The following is a 17,210-nucleotide window of genomic DNA, read 5'->3' on the forward strand; positions in this document are numbered from 1 at the left end:
TTTATCTTCCTTCTCTCGCTTCTCACTTTTGTAACTGTATCTCTGGAATTGTATATCACCTGCATTCAAAACATTGTCTCAAGGTCTGCTTTTGGGGGAGGCAAAACAAGACGATACATTACATGCCTGGCCTCAGTAAATCTTGACTGCCTCTCCCCTGGGGAATGTTCTCATTTATCCCCATTTTACAGATGAAGAAACTAGGAGTTCAGAGAGATTAATCAGCTTGCTCTCTTATTTCAAATCCCTTTCCCTATTTTCTTGAGAAATGACTGGCAAGGTATGGTCTTTTAGGAATGTGCATCCATGTGGTTAATGAATTTTGCAGCAGAATAATAAATCAAATATTTATTGATTCAAACTGGTGTAGTCAGGGTCAAAAATGCAGGAGGTGGAATTTTCTTCATTCGTTCTGCAAATATTTATTTTCTCCTGCTAAGTGCCAGACACCCTGCTCCTTCATGAGCGTACAGTGGCAAATGAGAAGCTATCTTCTGAGAACAGCTGAATGCATACTGATTTGTGAAAAGTTCTTACTGTGGTATTAGAGCTTCCTGTGATATTAAGACAGTAGGCCACTATTAAAGAAATGTTCAGAAATGGCGAACTGATTCCCAAGCATCTACTCAGATGCCAATTAAGTGGCTGATTTTCAGAGATTTTCCACTTTTTTTTAACTTTCGTATTGACCTTTTTTATTTTGTTTTCCTTCTGCTTGAACCTAAATGCTTTTTGTTGGTAATGAGTATTTCTGCCATTACATTGAATTTGAATAAGCAGTAATGACCAAATTCTGAATATAATTGCAGGATTCACATCAACTTATAAAATTGTATGCAGGACCCTCTTGGAAGCACCTGCGCTGAAGATGTTAACAGGATATTTCCCTCATACTTTCATTCAATTAAAAAGGGGAGTGAGAGAAGCTATTGATTAAATCAGTGGGAAGAAATTGGTGTTTAGCTTGTTGGCATCTTACCTACAAATGAAACACAATATCCTGGTGTTGTTCCATTCTGAGCGCTCTGGTGATTTCACAGTTGACTAGTGGTTTGTATCTTATTTCCAATTACTTAGGATGTATTGTGGCATAATCTATGCAAGCAGTTTGTCTCTAAAAAGCCTATAAACATGAAGGGAGAAGCTCAGGAGCTCTGCAGCCTCAGATCAGGGAGACTGCAAAAGTCACTTAATCACAGACATGCCATCATGTTTTGAAACATTAGGTTCTAGGGAGTTCCCATTGTGATGTAGTGGTTGCCATGAGCTGTGGTGTAGGATGAAGATGCAGCTTGGATCAGGTATTGCTGTGGCTGCGGCATCATTGGCCGGCAGCTGCAGCTCTTACCCCTGGGCTGGGAACTTCCACTTGTGCACCTGCAGCCCTAAAAAGCAAAAAAAATAAAATAAAAACACTTAATTCCACAAACTGCCTCCTTATAGTTTTTACCTGCCACCTGCTTTCCTTGCTCTCCTGCTCTTTGGGTACCTCTCCTGTGTAAAAAGTGTGTGGTGCTTTGCTCTCAATTGCCTGTATCCATCTTCCTCTTTATCAGCCATCTCAACTTCCATGCAAAGTATTACCAAGAAATGAAATAAAACTTTTTAGGCTTCCTTTTCATTTTCTTAGAAATGATAAAGGATGGAAAAGTATTAAAGACCCAAATAACATACCCATACTAGTGGAATTTCAGGTACTTTGAAAGACCTCCAAAGGTAGGGAATGTACTTTTGAACCACAACCTTAGCAGGTACTTTCGTTTTCACAGAGATCTGCAGAATAGGGAAGCCTATTCAGAAACTAAAGAAATGAATTCTAAAGCTCATCATTGGAGTTTGCTAGTGGCCCCTAGCAGGCTGATCTGGCATTGTCACGGCTGTGGCTTGGATCACTGCTGTGGCATGGATTGGATCCTTGGCCTGAGAAGTTCTGCATGCCACTGGTGCAGCCAAAATAAGTGAACAAATAAATAAGCAAATGCATAATGCCCATTATTTTCAACTATTGATTGGAAATTTTGTATTTAATCCTGGTACACTTTCTGTGAAAGAGCAAAAAAGGAAAACACAGTCCTGACTCTAAAAGAGAATATTGCTGGCTGGAAGACATAGAATAGGCAAGAGAAAAAATTTGATGTTCAAGTCCATAAGTTGGCATCATCAAGGGTGGGCTAAGTGTAGGAACTAGGACCTGGGTTGATCTGCAATGGGAGGCAGAATCCCATCACAGAAATGAAGAAAGGTGCTGGAACAGCACAGGGAAAGGTATGGGAGCTGGAAAAAAGAAGGCACAGGTGGAGGCCTCGGATGTGGTTGAAGTGAAAGTGCACACTGGGGAGTCATGAAATACAAGTGGTAAGTTAGAAGCAAGGCTGTGGACAGACACAAAGATGATGGGCTTGTAGTTGTGGGGAACTACACCCCAGTGTGTGTTCTTGGAGGTAGGAGGTGCCTGACAGCTTGGTACAGACGGCTTGTCTAGATTCCTTCTAAGATTAAATCCATCATCTTGTCTTCCTTTTTTTCTTCCTGTTTTTTTTTTTTTTTCCTTTCATTAATGGTAAAACCATTATCCAAAGCTTTAAATCCATAGTTACTTATCAGCATTTCTTTTCCCTTATCCCCACATATAATTTGTGTTGCTAATTATTTTCAGGTTTTTTTGTTTGTTTGTTTTGTTTTGTTTTGTGTTTGCTGTGCTCTTGGCCTGTAGAAGTTCCCAGGCCAGGGATCAAACCCAAGCCACTGCAGTAACAGTGCTGGATCCTTAACCCACTAAACCACAAAGGAGCACCTCCAGTAAATTTTTTTCTCCATAGGTCTTGAATATTTCTCTCTTTTCCCCCCACTGCCATCACCCAAATTTATGTTATTCCCAATTATTCCAATATCTAATTTTTATTAACTTCTTACCTTATGTCCCAACCTTCTTTACCATAACTAGGCTTTCTATAGGAAAGTCCATTTTTGGTTCCCCATGCCTTTGCTCACCCCACCTCTGCAGAATCTTGCTCCCCATTTCTTATTTAAATCCCATTACTCTCTATGGCTTATCATGAATATATCTCTTCCAGGAAGTTTCCTTGATTCTATTTTCTCTGCTTTTCATTCCCAATCTGTTAAAGATTTTTGCCCCTCAATTCCTAAAGCTATCTTCTCATGCCTCTATTATTTATTTATTATCTTACCCATAATAGAAAAGCATAGCAAGAATGTTGACTCTCACGTCCAGTCTGTCTAGATTGACCCAGCTCTATTCTTACCAGCTGTGTGGTCTTAAGCTACTTACTCTGTGTCTCTGAACTTCATCTCATTCATCTAACTAATATGTATAGCAAGACCTAGTTTTCAGGCGCATTGGGAGGATTATAAACAACATATGACACAGCCCCTGATACTGTGTTTGACTCCCAGTTGCTACTTAGTAGGAATTTGTTGAATGAAAAGTTATCTCCAGGATTTCCCCACTGTGGTGCAATGGGATCTGCAGTCTTGGGAGTGCTGGGTTGCAGCTTAGATCCCCTGACCAGCACAATGGCTTAAGGATCCAGCACTGCCGCAGCTGCAACTAGGTCACAACTTCGACTGGGATCTGATCCCTGGTCCAGGAACTCCATATGCTGCATGGCAACCGAAACACAAAACAAAATGAAAAACGAAAAGAACAAAAGTTCTCTCCCAGTAGAGTGTGAGATGCTAGAAAGTACAGACCATGGCGAAGAATAGACATTCAGGAAATATTTGCACGGAGAAAGAGCTGGAATTCCAGGAGGCAAAAACCTGTCGCCAATTTCCTGCATCAGTTTTATAATCTGTCCACCAGGAGCCAGAGAAGGATAAAATTAGACCGGGTGAAACTCTGACTCATTTATCATCTATCAGGGAGTGACTTTTGCCTCAAGACAGTAGAAGCCAGCATTCTAAAATTGCATTTCAACTGTTTATAGTGACCACAGCCATCCTCAGTCCTATTTCTGAGCTGAGCATTGCATTTGCTATTTCCCAAGCTTGAGGGAATTCTGCCCTTACATGCATTTTCAAAACTAATAGCTACTGGTTGTGCTACAGTGACTCTGTCAATTCCCTCAGTTTTCAAACTCTGCTGATATGAACACATCCAGCTTTTAAAGGTCCCCTGACTTACCTCTTTTCTCCACTTCCAGTTTGCTTTTCCTTCATAAGTGATGTGGGCATTGGGTATATTGATTAAATTTGCATTTGTTTTGAAGTAGCAAGTTCTCCAAAGATTAAAATAATCAGTTTTCTATCAATTAAAGAAAGCAGAATTATCTTGTGATCTTTTGGTTTCAGCAATAGAAATGGGCCTGCATGTTACAGTGTGGCTTTGGAGTTCAGACTACCTAGATCTGGATCCTGGTTCAAGCACCTGTTAGGTTCCACGAGTTCAGGAAAATGTATGCCATTGTGAACCTCAGTTTGCTTCTATAAAATGGGTGTAAGAATAAACCCTTTTATATCTGAAATTGGGAGAAGTTAAATGAAATAAGGCAATTAAAAGCCTTTAACACCATGAATAGCATGTAGTAGAGCTCGATATACATTAGCTATTAATATTAACATTTTATCATAAATCTTTTAATTAAGACTGGGAACTTCATTGTTGATTTCAATGCCTTTAGCTTTCCAGAGTGTATTTGTTTATTCATTCTAGGTTTGTTGTGGGTTTTTTATTTGTTTATTTTGTGTTGATTTGTTTTTGTTATTCTTGAGAGTAAAAGTTTCACTTGATGAGTTAGGCTTGATGCTATCCTAAGTATGTTCCCTGCACACTCTTGATGTCTGAGCTGGGGCACCCTGGAGAAGAGCGATTAGAATGGACAACATCCCTTAGTCTAATCAGCGATGGAGGAGTTCTCCCAACATCTGCTTCCCAGGTTCTCAGCTTTTTTTTTTTTTTGTCTTTTTGCCATTTCTTTGGGCGGCTCCCACGGCATATGGAGGTTCCCAGGCTAGGGGTCGAATCGGAGCTGTAGCCACCGGCCTACGCCAGAGCCACAGCAACTCGGGATCCGAGCCGCGTCTGCAAACTACACCACAGCTCACGGCAACGCCGGATCGTTAACCCACTGAGCAAGTGCAGGGACCGAACCCGCAACCTCATGGTTCCTAGTTGGATTCGTTAACCACTGCGCCACGACGGGAACTCCCTCAGCTTTTTTCGTTTCCCTGCTTCAGCTTGCTTAACATACTCCTATCAATATCTGTAACTGACTGCCTCTCATGGGGGTACAGATTTTTTTTAATATATGCTGATATAAGACATTTATTTATTTATTTATTTATTTAATTTCTTAAGGCCACAGCTGCAGCACATGGAAGTTCCCAGACCAGCGACTTAATCTGAGCCACAGTTTTGATAACACCAGATCCTTTAACTCACTGTGCTGGGCTAGGGATTGAACTGACACCTCTGCAGCAGCCTGCAGTAGGATTCTTAACCCATTGTGCCACAGCAGCAACTCTAGAGGTACAGATTTAAACAAACAAACAAACAAACACTACTCCCCAAGTTCTAGGACAACCACCATCCTACACAAATGACTTGGAACAAGTGAGAAAAGCAATGCTTTCTAAAGAGAGGCAATCCCACAGATGTAAGGGTTGACAGTTTAGGTGCTTTTGTGCAAGAAAAAGTAGTCTCTTCTTGGTGATGAAGGATGGTGGGCAGGTTGTCACCCTTGGACCTCAGCACAGGTGCTGGAAGCAACCCAGACTGGAGTTCATTCTCACCGACATCTTGCTTCAGCATAGCCTTTCATGGAAGCCCAGCTGGGGAGGTAGGCAACCACTGTTGTACCAGGAGACAGCATAACCTCTAATTTCCATAGCAACATCCTCCCTCACTTCCCTGCCAGGTACCCAGCTACCTCTCTTAATGGGAGGTGGATCTCCAAGAACTTTGAAAGCCATGCAAGTGAAACTTTTTTGCTGGCATTAATGATGTGGTAAGCTTTCCTTTGCAGAGGAATGGACCAATTATTTTCCAAGAGAATTGCATGAGCATGTTTGGGAGATCTGCATTCTGATGGGAGAAATTTTTTTCTTTTTTCTTTTCCTTTTTAGGACCGTACCTGCAGCATATGTAAGTTCCCAGGCTAGGGATCGAAATACAGCTGCAGCTGCCAGCCTATGACACAGTCACAGCAACATGGGATCCCATCCTTAACCCACTGAGCAAGGCCAGGGATCAAACCTGCATGTTCATGGAGGCAGTGCTGGTTTCTTAATCTGCTGAGCCACTACAGGAACTCCTGATGGGAGAAAACTTAATGCCCTCTATGGAGAAGGGGGGAACAAAAAGCCCTGCATTTCTCAGCATTTGCCACCATAAACATATTCCCTCAGCAAACCTGCCTACCCTCCATCAGCCTCACCCAGCAGACACACATCATGTGGCGGAAAAGACCCTGGCTGTCTGCCACCACTGAACTGAGAGGGGAAGCCCCTGCCACATTTGAATCAGCAAGTGTGACTTGCAAAGAGTTCAGGGCGGGGTCCTCATCCAAATATCTGTGTAACCCTTGGAGATGAGGTCCTGGCCGCTGCTGGGGGGCTGCTGTTAAGCCCGCTGAGAACACTTGTGGGAAAAAACCTTAAATCCTGCCACACCTCACCAGCCTGACTTTTTACTTCTAGCTTTCCAGGTTCTGCACACTCCTTAAAGTCATATAAGAGAGAAGAAAATACTCTTTACCACCTTCTATGAGGGAAATGGGTTGCGGAAAAGGAAGCAGAGGGAACAAAAGATAAGGAGAGAAGGAGAGAGGGCCACCTGTATTCTCTTAAAAAATTTATGTTGCTTAGTATTGAGACTCAAGCAAAATGTTTGTGACCAAATAAATGCATCTTTTATAGAATTGCAGTCAAGGGCTTAGATTTTAGATAGATTTAGCACTTCACAATGCTATGTTCTGTGGAATCCAAAATTCTATCAATGAGAAGATGTCCCTGTAATTTTAGAAACATTCAACTAGGATACAATGTCTGATTCTCCCATAAATCTATATTTTATACTTATCAAAAGAGTATAGTTTTTTCATTAAAAATTTTTTGGCCATACCTGCAGCATGTGGAAGTTCCCCGTCCAGGGATGAAACCCAAATCTCAGCAGCAACCCAGGCCACTGCAGTGACAGTGCTAGATCCTTAACCCACTTCACCACAAGGGAACTCTACATTGTAATTATTTTAGACACAGACTTTTATGATGTGTCACTCATTTGCCACACAAAAAAATGAAAGTAAAATCAATGATGAAGGTATTCTTTGACCTCCTTCTCAAAGTCTAAATTTTCTGACTCACTGTGCCATTCGGTCATGTTTTCTCTCCACATAGTATCATGCTCTGTGATGCCCAAATGTAGCTCTTCAAAAAAAAAAAAAAAAAAAAAAAAAAGGACATTATTGTTTTCTGGTTTTAAAACTGTGTTCTTGTTTTGCTTCCCCAGAAAGTCTCTCAGCTTCCTGAGCAAAGTATGGTTGTCACATCCTTATTTGGGTATGTCCCTTGGCTAGTAGAGTTGTGTTTGATCTTCAATACATATTCATTCAGTTGGATTGCTCTATCCTGTTTCAGTAGCGGAGAAGGGAAATTAAGAAGATCTTCCTGAAATGTGTTTCTCCAGTTTCAGAGTCCTGCAGATAAAATTGTATGTCTTCAGGTATTATAAAAATCTGGGTCATATGCCTCTCCTTGAGAACTAGTGAGAGTTTTGGTAAGTGCTTCTTTTCAAGATGGTAGTATTTCTCTTCATTGGTCAGAAACTGACTCTGATACATGTATATTAAGAAGGAAGGAAAGGAAATCACAAATTATTCGCTAGGCTGTGAATAATATTCTCATTCTTCAAAGTCTAATGTAAATCTTTCCTTCTCTATGGAACTTTCTAGAATTCACATTGGACTGATCACACCCTGTATGAATTTCTGTAGTACATTCGTTCCTTTTGTTTATTTAGCAGATTCTGCCTTAAGAAACCTCTTATATTATAAAATAACTTGATGGGCATGAATGAGTATTCTAATTAGAGATAAGGAATTGGGTAAAAGAAATATAAAGAAGTAATCATTGTATTGGGGAAGTAACAATAAAAAAAGAAAAAAGAAGTAATCCCATAAAAACTAGCTGATGAATAGGAGTTCCCTGGTGAATCAGCAGGTTAAGGATCTGACATTGTCACTGCAGTGGCTCTGGTTACTTCTGTAGAGCAGGTTTGACCCTGGCCCAGGAACTTCCATATGCCACGAGTGCAGCCAAAAAGAAAAAAGAAAATAAAAGAAACAAAAAAAAACTAGTTGCTGTATAGAAGAGTGAGACAGGATTGGGAGAAAGCCAGTGAAGTGTGCATTAATGAATGACTTAATGCTGTGGCAAGTGGAGCTTGTTTTTATAGGAGACTGTGTTAGGCTGAATTATAGCCCCACAAAAAGGTCCACATCTGAATCCCCAGAAACTTTAAATATATTACCTTACATGGCAAAACGGACATCATATATGTTGATTAGGTTAAGCATGTTGAGAGGTTAAAATATTCTGAATTATGCAGGTGAGGCCAATGTACTCACAGTGGTCCTTATAAGAGAAAGACAGAATGGCCATAGTTAGGACAAAGTGACAACAGAAGCAGATGAAGGGAAGGACAGTGTCACAGTGGTATGAGGGAAAGGTCAGGAGCCAAGGTATGTAGGCAGCCTCTGGAAGCTAGAAAATGCAAGAAAATGGAATCATCCTGGAGCTTCCCAAAATCCTATTTTAGCTTCGTGAAATTTATGTTGGACTTATGACTTCCAGAACTGTAAGATCATAAATTGGTATTGTTTTATGTCATGAAGTTCACAGAAATTTGTTACAGTAGCAGTATAAAACCCATACAGAGATTTCTGGGAAACTATATGGATCATGCTTTTTAATAGGGCCTCTGAGGGTCCAGGGAACTTAGGGAATTTGTCCACTAACTTCTATCACTCATCAGGTAAGGACTATTCCCAGGGGCACTGACTTTGCATTATGTCTGATTTGTTCAAGCCAGGGACATCCTGTCATGTGCAGGGGCCAGAGAAAGCCTCAGTCAGAGAGACACAGGTGCATGACATAGGAAGTCTTGGGCTTGTTCACCAAAGATGCATGTGACAAGTAGGGTGGGCCAAGGAAATGTGGATGCCTGCCAGGTGCATGAGTACATGTATGCATGCATGCATGTGTGCGTGCATGCATGCCTGTGTGTGTCTTTTTCCCCCTTATCAAGTTCTTTGAAGCTAGCAATTATCTGCCTTTCACCAGCAGCCCAAGCACAGTGCTTGACATCAATGAAGAACTTCCTGATGGTACAGGTGACAGAATGTGACAGCTTGTGAATGTCACAGTAAATAAGGAAATTGGCTATTTTACAGGAATGTTGTCTCTAATTCCTCAATTAAGACTGTAGGGAAGGAAAAACTGCTATTTCTTGGTAAGAGGCTCAAGAGATTTCGTAGATCCCAGGCAGTTTGGGTGCAAGGTGGCTGTCAATCACAGATGCATGTTGTCGGGGGCCAAGTGGGCTTCTCCTGTTGACAATCCATCTGCAATCTAAGGCCCCCTCGTCAAGGTGAGCAGATAAATCAATATAAGAAAGAGACAAGCATTGCAGGCGGTGCCGATGTCAAACAGCCATTTCACGGGTCTGGCAGAAAATTGAGCATATTGGTAAAGTACTAAAGACTTCCTTCATGAAAGTACTGTGATCCCTGGTCCTGAAAGAAAAATCAGATTAAGTCTCACAAATCCTTCTTGACACCCGAGAGATGGTTTCCTCTTGACAAGGGCTTGGAGAGGACAATGTGATGAATGTGGCACGGTATTCCTTTTTCTAGGTATCTAACTGGACCTAGCTTTGCGGTGTGTGTGTGGTGTGTGTGTGGGGGGGTGCTTGTTAAACATCAGGTATGCTTTACCCCTGGCATTTTTTTTTTAAGCACTGAACTTTAGCAAGTGCTGTGCTGCTGTTTGCAGATGTGTGGTATGTTCTGACTTTACTTTCTGCTCTGTCAGATGTATTGGCCTTCGGAACATATTTAAGATGAAGACTGAGTGCCTATTCTTTAAGAGAGACCTGGAAAATGGTCTTTATTTTCCACACCAGCTGGTACTCCTGATTTAAACATGCCAGAGAAATGGTTGATGCCTTTGAATGGTATTTGACTAAGTTCACTAACACCGACTCACTGCTTCTAGGGTATTGGAAAAGGTATATATTATATATCCATATAGTTATATTATATATATGTCTATATGCATATGCATATGTGTCTATATACAATATAAATATATAAAATATATAAACACACATGCACATAAAATCATAAAGAAATATTTTAAAGGCCATTTCGTAGTTAAAATATTTGAAAATAAACAGTAATTGTTTATTACGTGATGATATTACATTAAAATTAATTCATCTTGGAAATCCTCGTTGCCTTGGTCAGTTAAGTTTCCAGTGTTGTCACTGCTACGGCTCCAGTTGCTGCTGTGGCAAGGGTTTGCTCCCTGGCCTGGGAATTTGCTCATGCTGCAGACATGGCCATATAATAAAAAAAATAAATACTGTAAAATAAATTGATCTTTTAGAAGAATTGTTAGGATCTGAAGGAGAATTTTGTGTAGAATAAAAAGTAATTAAGCCCTGATGGATCCAGAGTTTTGCTAATTCTGTAAAGGCCTCAAGGAGATCTCTGTTCACCTCATATTCTTGGACTGTGCATATCAGCTTGTGAGTGAAAAGCTTGTGAAACAAGGCTGCAGTCTAGAAACTTTGGACTATATGAGAAACCAGCAGATCCTGGCATGAGCTGGGATGCACCAATTTCCTCCTGTGCATTTGAGATGCAAGACCTGGGGCTTATGTCCAAAGTCTCATTTGACCAATCTGGCTGCTCTCTTGATAGAATTTGGGCTTCTGTGCCATTTCTATGTGCTCCCTTATCTTCAGGCTTATATCCAAAGAAATTAACTCTAGAAATGATAACCTACGAGTTCCCATTGTGGCTCAATGGGTTAAGAACCCAACATAATCTCTGTGAGGATGGGGGTTCGATCCCTGGCCTTGCTCAGTGGTTTAAGGATCTGTCATTGCTGTGGCTGTGGCATAGACCTGCAGCTGCAGCTCCAATCTGACCCTTAGCCTGGGAACTTACATATGCCACTGGTGCAGCCCTAAAAACAAACAAAAAGAAGTGATAACCTAATGAATTCACTTTGATGAAGGTTGCAGCTATTTTTGTTTTTGCTTTTAAGGACTACACCTGCAGAAGATGCAAGTTCCCAGGCCAGGGGTCAAATCAGAGCTACAGCTGTTGGCTTACACCACAGCCACAGGAACACAGAATCCAAGCTATGTCTTGGACCTACACCACAGCTCATGGCAACAAGCTGAGAAAGGCCAATGATTGAGCCTGCATCCTCATGGATACTAGTCAGGCTCAATTTGACTGAGCCACACCAGGAATTCCCAGAAGCTTGTGTTTTTAAACAGCACAATTCCCTTGTATGTTGGTCATCCTATCTTCCCTTGTCCCTTCTTCCTGTCTTGATCTGAGCAAGGCTATCCCAGCCTCCTTGCTGCCCAGCATCTGTTTGAGTGTGGCTGGCAGGTGAGGGGAGAGTTGGGTTAACTGCAGGATGGGAAGGTGATGGGGAATGACTGAGATACTACTCATCTGTCCCCACCACCCCAACCTCTCTCCCCTCCCTACCCCCATCCTCCCCGCCTCCCACTTCAGCTATGGCTGTGCCCCACCATGACTATGGTTTACCAAGCATCTTCTGCCTTATGGCTCCAGCTCTCTTTTGCTGGGCTATGGTAACACTGTTTCCACCCACCTTGCCCTTAGGGTGTTAACATTTTCTTCTGCTATCAGTCTCTGGGTACCCCCGGTGCACCTTGCTTGTCTTTCAACCCTGCCATGTCTCTGTAAGTGGTCCCCTCATCAAATATCTCTATTTAAACCATCTAAGCAAATTGTGTTTCCTGCCAGGATGCTGACAGTTACACTTTGCTTTTCCTAACCATAGCATTCTTTGAAAGTAAGGAAGATATGCATTTAATATTTAATTATAAGATGATTATGTTGACACACTGCCGTGTTATAGTTCTCAATTGGTTATCGTACTACTCCCAACTTTGTGAGAGAGGCAAAAATAGAAGTGTCATCTTGAATAACATTGTAGTTTGGGTTCAAGGGTGTATGTCATTTTCTATCTACAGAGGGGGGATCTGTGTCTTCAGGAGCAGACCAGGTTAGTATCTGAATAGCTTGGTGCAGTATCTATTGCTCTGGAAATGGCTAAATAACCCATGTGTTAAACTTGTGGCAGAGGCTGGCCAAGGATCTTTTAGTCTGGATAATAAAAGCTAAGATGAAGTTATGACTCAATGTGTATATTCTGATGTGTATGGCATACATGGTCTGTGCGTGTATACATGTATAATATATATATTATATAATATCTTCTATACTTGCATACACACACAGGCGCACACACACATACTTGAGAGTGACAAAAAATCTGAGTTGGGAATCCCATGAATAGAATCTTGGGATCAGTGTTTATTAAAAGCAGCAGGTTTCATAAAGACTGTGGTTCTAAAAAGAAAATCAGAGATAACCTACGCTCAGGTTCTTGTTGAACAGCCCAGGTTATAGAAAGTAAACACCTTCTAAAAACCTAAGATTTCCTAAGTAGTATATAAATGAAAGCAAGTTTAACTGGGGTGTAAACAAGTTACACTGGTGCTGAAGGAATTGACTGGGATGGAGAGAGAAGCTGACCAGGCAGAAATAAATTCTAAGACAGGGCTAGCTGCTTCCCTAGAAGAACAATAAACTAAGTCAGTTGCATAATAGTGGCCATCAAACCATTGTGATGTCTTGAATTTCTTTCTTTTTTTTTTTTTTCTCTTTTTCTCTGAACGTTTCTTTATGGGATGACTCCTTTGATGTCTGGAAAATCTTTAAATAATTTTCTACCCAATTATTTAGTCTAAAAAAAAAGGCACCTCAATAGGAATAGAATGGCTTTTGGGGTGTTAAATACGATTATTTTTTGGTCACCAGGGTGGTAAGCAAAGGATGAATTGTCCTACCCACAAATGACCTCCCGTGCTCTCAATTTCTTCTTTATTTCAGGCCATTTGGATTATTAGCATCTTCTTTTTTCTCAAAATTGTCACCTCCCCCCCAATTTCACTAAGTCTGGCTGAGGAAAAGGCAATGATCTCCACACTTCCTTATTTCCTTCTTGTCCCTGAAGAGAAACCCACAGGTTCTTTAAGTTTTATGGTTTTCTACTAATCCTTATGGTACAGTATAAACTATAGAATATAATTCGACATTGAGGGCATTGCGAAGCTCAGAAATATGTCAAGACTGCAAGTGTCCTTCTTCTTCTTCCTCTTCCTCTTTTCCTTCTTCTTCTTCTTTAAATGGCCACACCCACAGCATATGGAAGTTCCAGACCAGGGATTGAATCCCAGGAGCAGCTGTGACCTACTCCACGGCTGCAGCAATGCTGGATCCTTTAACCCACTGTGCTGGGCCCGGGATTGGACCCGTATCTCTGCATCCACCTGAGCCACTGCAGTTGGATTCTTAGCCCACTGCGGTACAGCGGAACACCTTGATTTGTTGTTTCTAACCCCAAAAGGAGTAAATTATCAACGCATCAGGCTTTTATGCCCTGCACCCCCAGGGCAGAGGTCACTGGCCTCCTGCCTCTACCTGGCCACCCTCTGGGGCAGACTCCAGCCCCTCCACCACCACTAGCATGTCTCCCCCACTGATTTTTCTTGCCCTATGTGCTCCCCATATCCTCATCTGCGAAGGGAATTTTTATTCTCATAATCGTTGCTTTCTTTTGTCCCCTTCTTGCTCTCTTTTTTGTTTTATAAAAATAATAGTTATCATGATAGTGGTTTAGCACCCTCATTTCTGCTGCCTACAGATCAGAAATGAAAGCATCTCCTTCTCACCCTTCACTTGTCCACTCGCCTTATGTGAGTGTGGGGCATTTGTACAGGCCGTCAATCTAGAGACCTGTGCCCCATGCTGGCACTCAAGCCGTTTGGAAGGAGTCTTTTCATGGCTTCTTCTGAGTCAGGAGGGAAGATTTAAATAAACACATATTCCTGTGCAGCCAACTCCCCATTCAAGATGTAAAACATTTCTACCACCCTGGAAAGTTCCGTCATGTCCCTGTGCAGTCAGTCCAAGCCCCCTTAAACAACCATTGCTCTGATTTCTAACAGCTTAGTTTTACCAGTTCTTGAACTTCATCCAAATGGAATCTTGCCAGTATATACAATTAGTGTCAGGTTTCTTTCATTCAAAGTACTTTTTTTTGAGATTCATCTGTGCTGTATGTATCCATAGACCATTCTACATTTTTTTAAGGAAATGCAGTATTTATTATATGTCAGAAATGTGCCCAAGTATAATCCTGATGTGAAATGCAATGGGCAGTATTAAAGGGAATCCCTAATGACCACGAAAGGTGCTTTGTAACTTCAGTGTGTTATTAAAGCCACTACTGACATTATTATACAAAGAAGAGTTTTGCGTCTGATAAAACATCCCTTAGTAATTACCAGGCCTCTCTGTGCTTGAGAGAGTTGGAATTTTATGTGCTTTCTGTCACACAGGACTTGCTTCAATATCATTTCCTAAAATGAGCTTTTGAATTTAGGATTCCAAAAGAACACTGAAACCACTGGTGGGTAAACTGTCAGTTAAAAATATGCTAAAAACAGCAGCTGGAAATGCTCATCTGTCAAAGCTGAGAGCTGTTTTATTTTATTTTATTTTATTTCTAGCAGACTAATTTTTAGAGAAGTTTTAGATTCATGACAAAACTGAGCTGAAAAGACAGAGATGTCCTATATACCACCTGCCATCACATAAAAACAGCCTCTATCACTATCAAATCCTACTGCAAAGTGGTGCATTAGTTATAATCAATAGCCTACACTGACACCTAATCACCCAAAGTCCGTAGTTTATGTTAGGGTTCGCTCTTGGTGTACTTTCTATAGGTTGGGACAAAAACATGACATATATCTGCAATTACAGTATCATAAGGAATATGGTCATTGCTCTAAAAAATCCTCTGTGCCATCATCCTTCCCTTCTCCCTACCCCCAGCAACTTCTGATCCTTTTATTGTATCCACAGTGATGTCATATAGTTTGAATTACACAGTATGTGGTCAGATTGGTTTTTACTTAGTGATATATATTTAAGTGTCCTCTGTGTCTTTTCAGAGCTTGATAGCTCATTTCTTTTTATCACTGACTAATATTCCATTGTCTGGATGTACCACAGTTTATTTATTCACTCACTCACCCACCGAAGAATATTTTGGTTGCTTTCAGTTTTGGCAATTAGGAATAAAGCAATTAGGAATAATCTATGTGCAGCTTTTTGAGCCTACATGACTCCTTTACATATATAACAAGGAGCATGATTGCTAGAGCATATTGTAAGCATATGTCTAGCTTTGTAAGAAATTACCAAACTGCCTTTCAAAGTGGTTGTACCATTTTGCATTCCCACCAGGAATGAATGAGTTTCCTCCTGTTGCACATCCTCACCAGCATTTGGTATTTTCAGGGTCCCAGATTTTGGCCATTCTAGTAGTTGTGTAGCGGTATCTCATTATTCTTTTATTTTACAGTTCTGACAACACAGGATGCAGGGGATCTTTTCACATACTTATTAGCCATCTGTGCGAGTTTTTGGCAAATTACCTGATAAGATCTTTTGCCCCTTTTTAAATCAAATTGTTCATTTTCTTATTGCTGAATTTTAAAAGTTCTTTATATATATATTTTGTGTAAGAGTCCTTTATCAGATATGTCTTTTATAAATATTTTCTCTCTGTCTGGCTTGTCTTTCATTCACCTGACAATGTCTTTCACAGAGCAGAAGTTTTTTGTGTGATTTTTGTTGTTGTTGTTTTAATTTTAATGATGGCCAGCTTACCAAGTGAGCCTTTGATGTTTTATCTAAAATACCACCATATAGGAATCCCCTTCTGATGCAGTGGGTTAAGGGCCCAGCATTCAGTGCAGCACCTCCAGTTGCTGCAATGACACAGGTTCAGTCTCTGACCGGGGAACTTCCAGATGCCACAAGTGCAGCCAAAAAAATATAAATTAAATTAAATTAAATTATACATCACTGTACAAATGGTTCCTAGATTTTCCCCTATGCTATTTCCTCTGAGATTTTTACATGTACGTATATATTTCATTGATTATGGCTATTACATGCATTTCATTGAATACATGTTTGCTATAATTATTTTGAAAAAAATATGTTAAATCTTAATTGATTCCTATGAAATTGTTTACATTTTCATCATGTATTCCTTCTCTAATGTTCTTCCTTCCTTGATGTAGATCTGCATCTAAATTATATTGTTTTCCTTCTCTCTGAAGAACTGCTTTTAAAATTTCTTGCAAGGCAGGTGTGCCAGCACAAAGCCACTCAGTTTTTGTGTCTGAGAAGGTCTTTATATCACCTTCTCATTTTTTTTTCTTTTTTTTTTTATTTGCTTTTTAGGGCTGTACCTGTGGCATATGGACGTTCCCAGACCAGGGGTTCAACCAGAGATGCAGCTGCCAGCCTATGCCACAGCCACAGCAACATCAGATTTGAGCTGCGTCTGCGAGCTACACCACAGCTCATGGCAACCCCAGATCCTTAACCCACTGAGCGAGGCCAGGGATTGAATCTGCATCCTCATGGTTCTTAGTTGAATTCATTTCTGCTGTGCCATGACGGGAAAGTCTCTCCTTCACTTTTGAAGGATAATTTTTGCATGGTGCAGAATTTCTAGTTGGTAGTTTCGTTCTTTGAACACTAAATATTTCACTCCTCTCTCTTCTTGTTTGCATGGTTTCTGAGAAGTTGGATATTATTGTTATCTTTGATCCTTTATATGTAGGGTATATTTTTTCCTCTGGCTTTGTTCAAGATTTTTATTTATCTTTGACTTTCTGCAGTTTGAATATAATATGCCTAGGCGTAGTTTTGTTTTTGTTTTGTTTTGTCTTAATGTATCTTGGTGTTTTCTGAGTTCCTAGATCTGTGGTTTAATGTCTAACATTAATTTAGAGGAAATTCACAGCCATTATTGCTTCAAAATTTCTTGTT

The 17,210-nt window shown here is 40.6% G+C and overlaps 1 protein-coding gene across 9 annotated transcripts in view; it reads left to right on the top strand.

Annotated features, from left to right (window-relative positions):
* The window catches only part of MACROD2 (mono-ADP ribosylhydrolase 2), a 2,051,375-nt gene that overhangs the window by 1,456,382 nt on the left and 577,783 nt on the right, over positions 1-17,210 (top strand). The gene's annotated exons all lie outside the window — the stretch shown is intronic.

Source organism: Sus scrofa, chromosome 17, assembly GCF_054392235.1.
Source record: "Sus scrofa isolate SSC_HxYL_T2T_F1_AM1 chromosome 17, Sscrofa_HxYL_maternal_Yorkshire_Landrace_v2.0, whole genome shotgun sequence".
NCBI lineage: Eukaryota > Metazoa > Chordata > Mammalia > Artiodactyla > Suidae > Sus > Sus scrofa.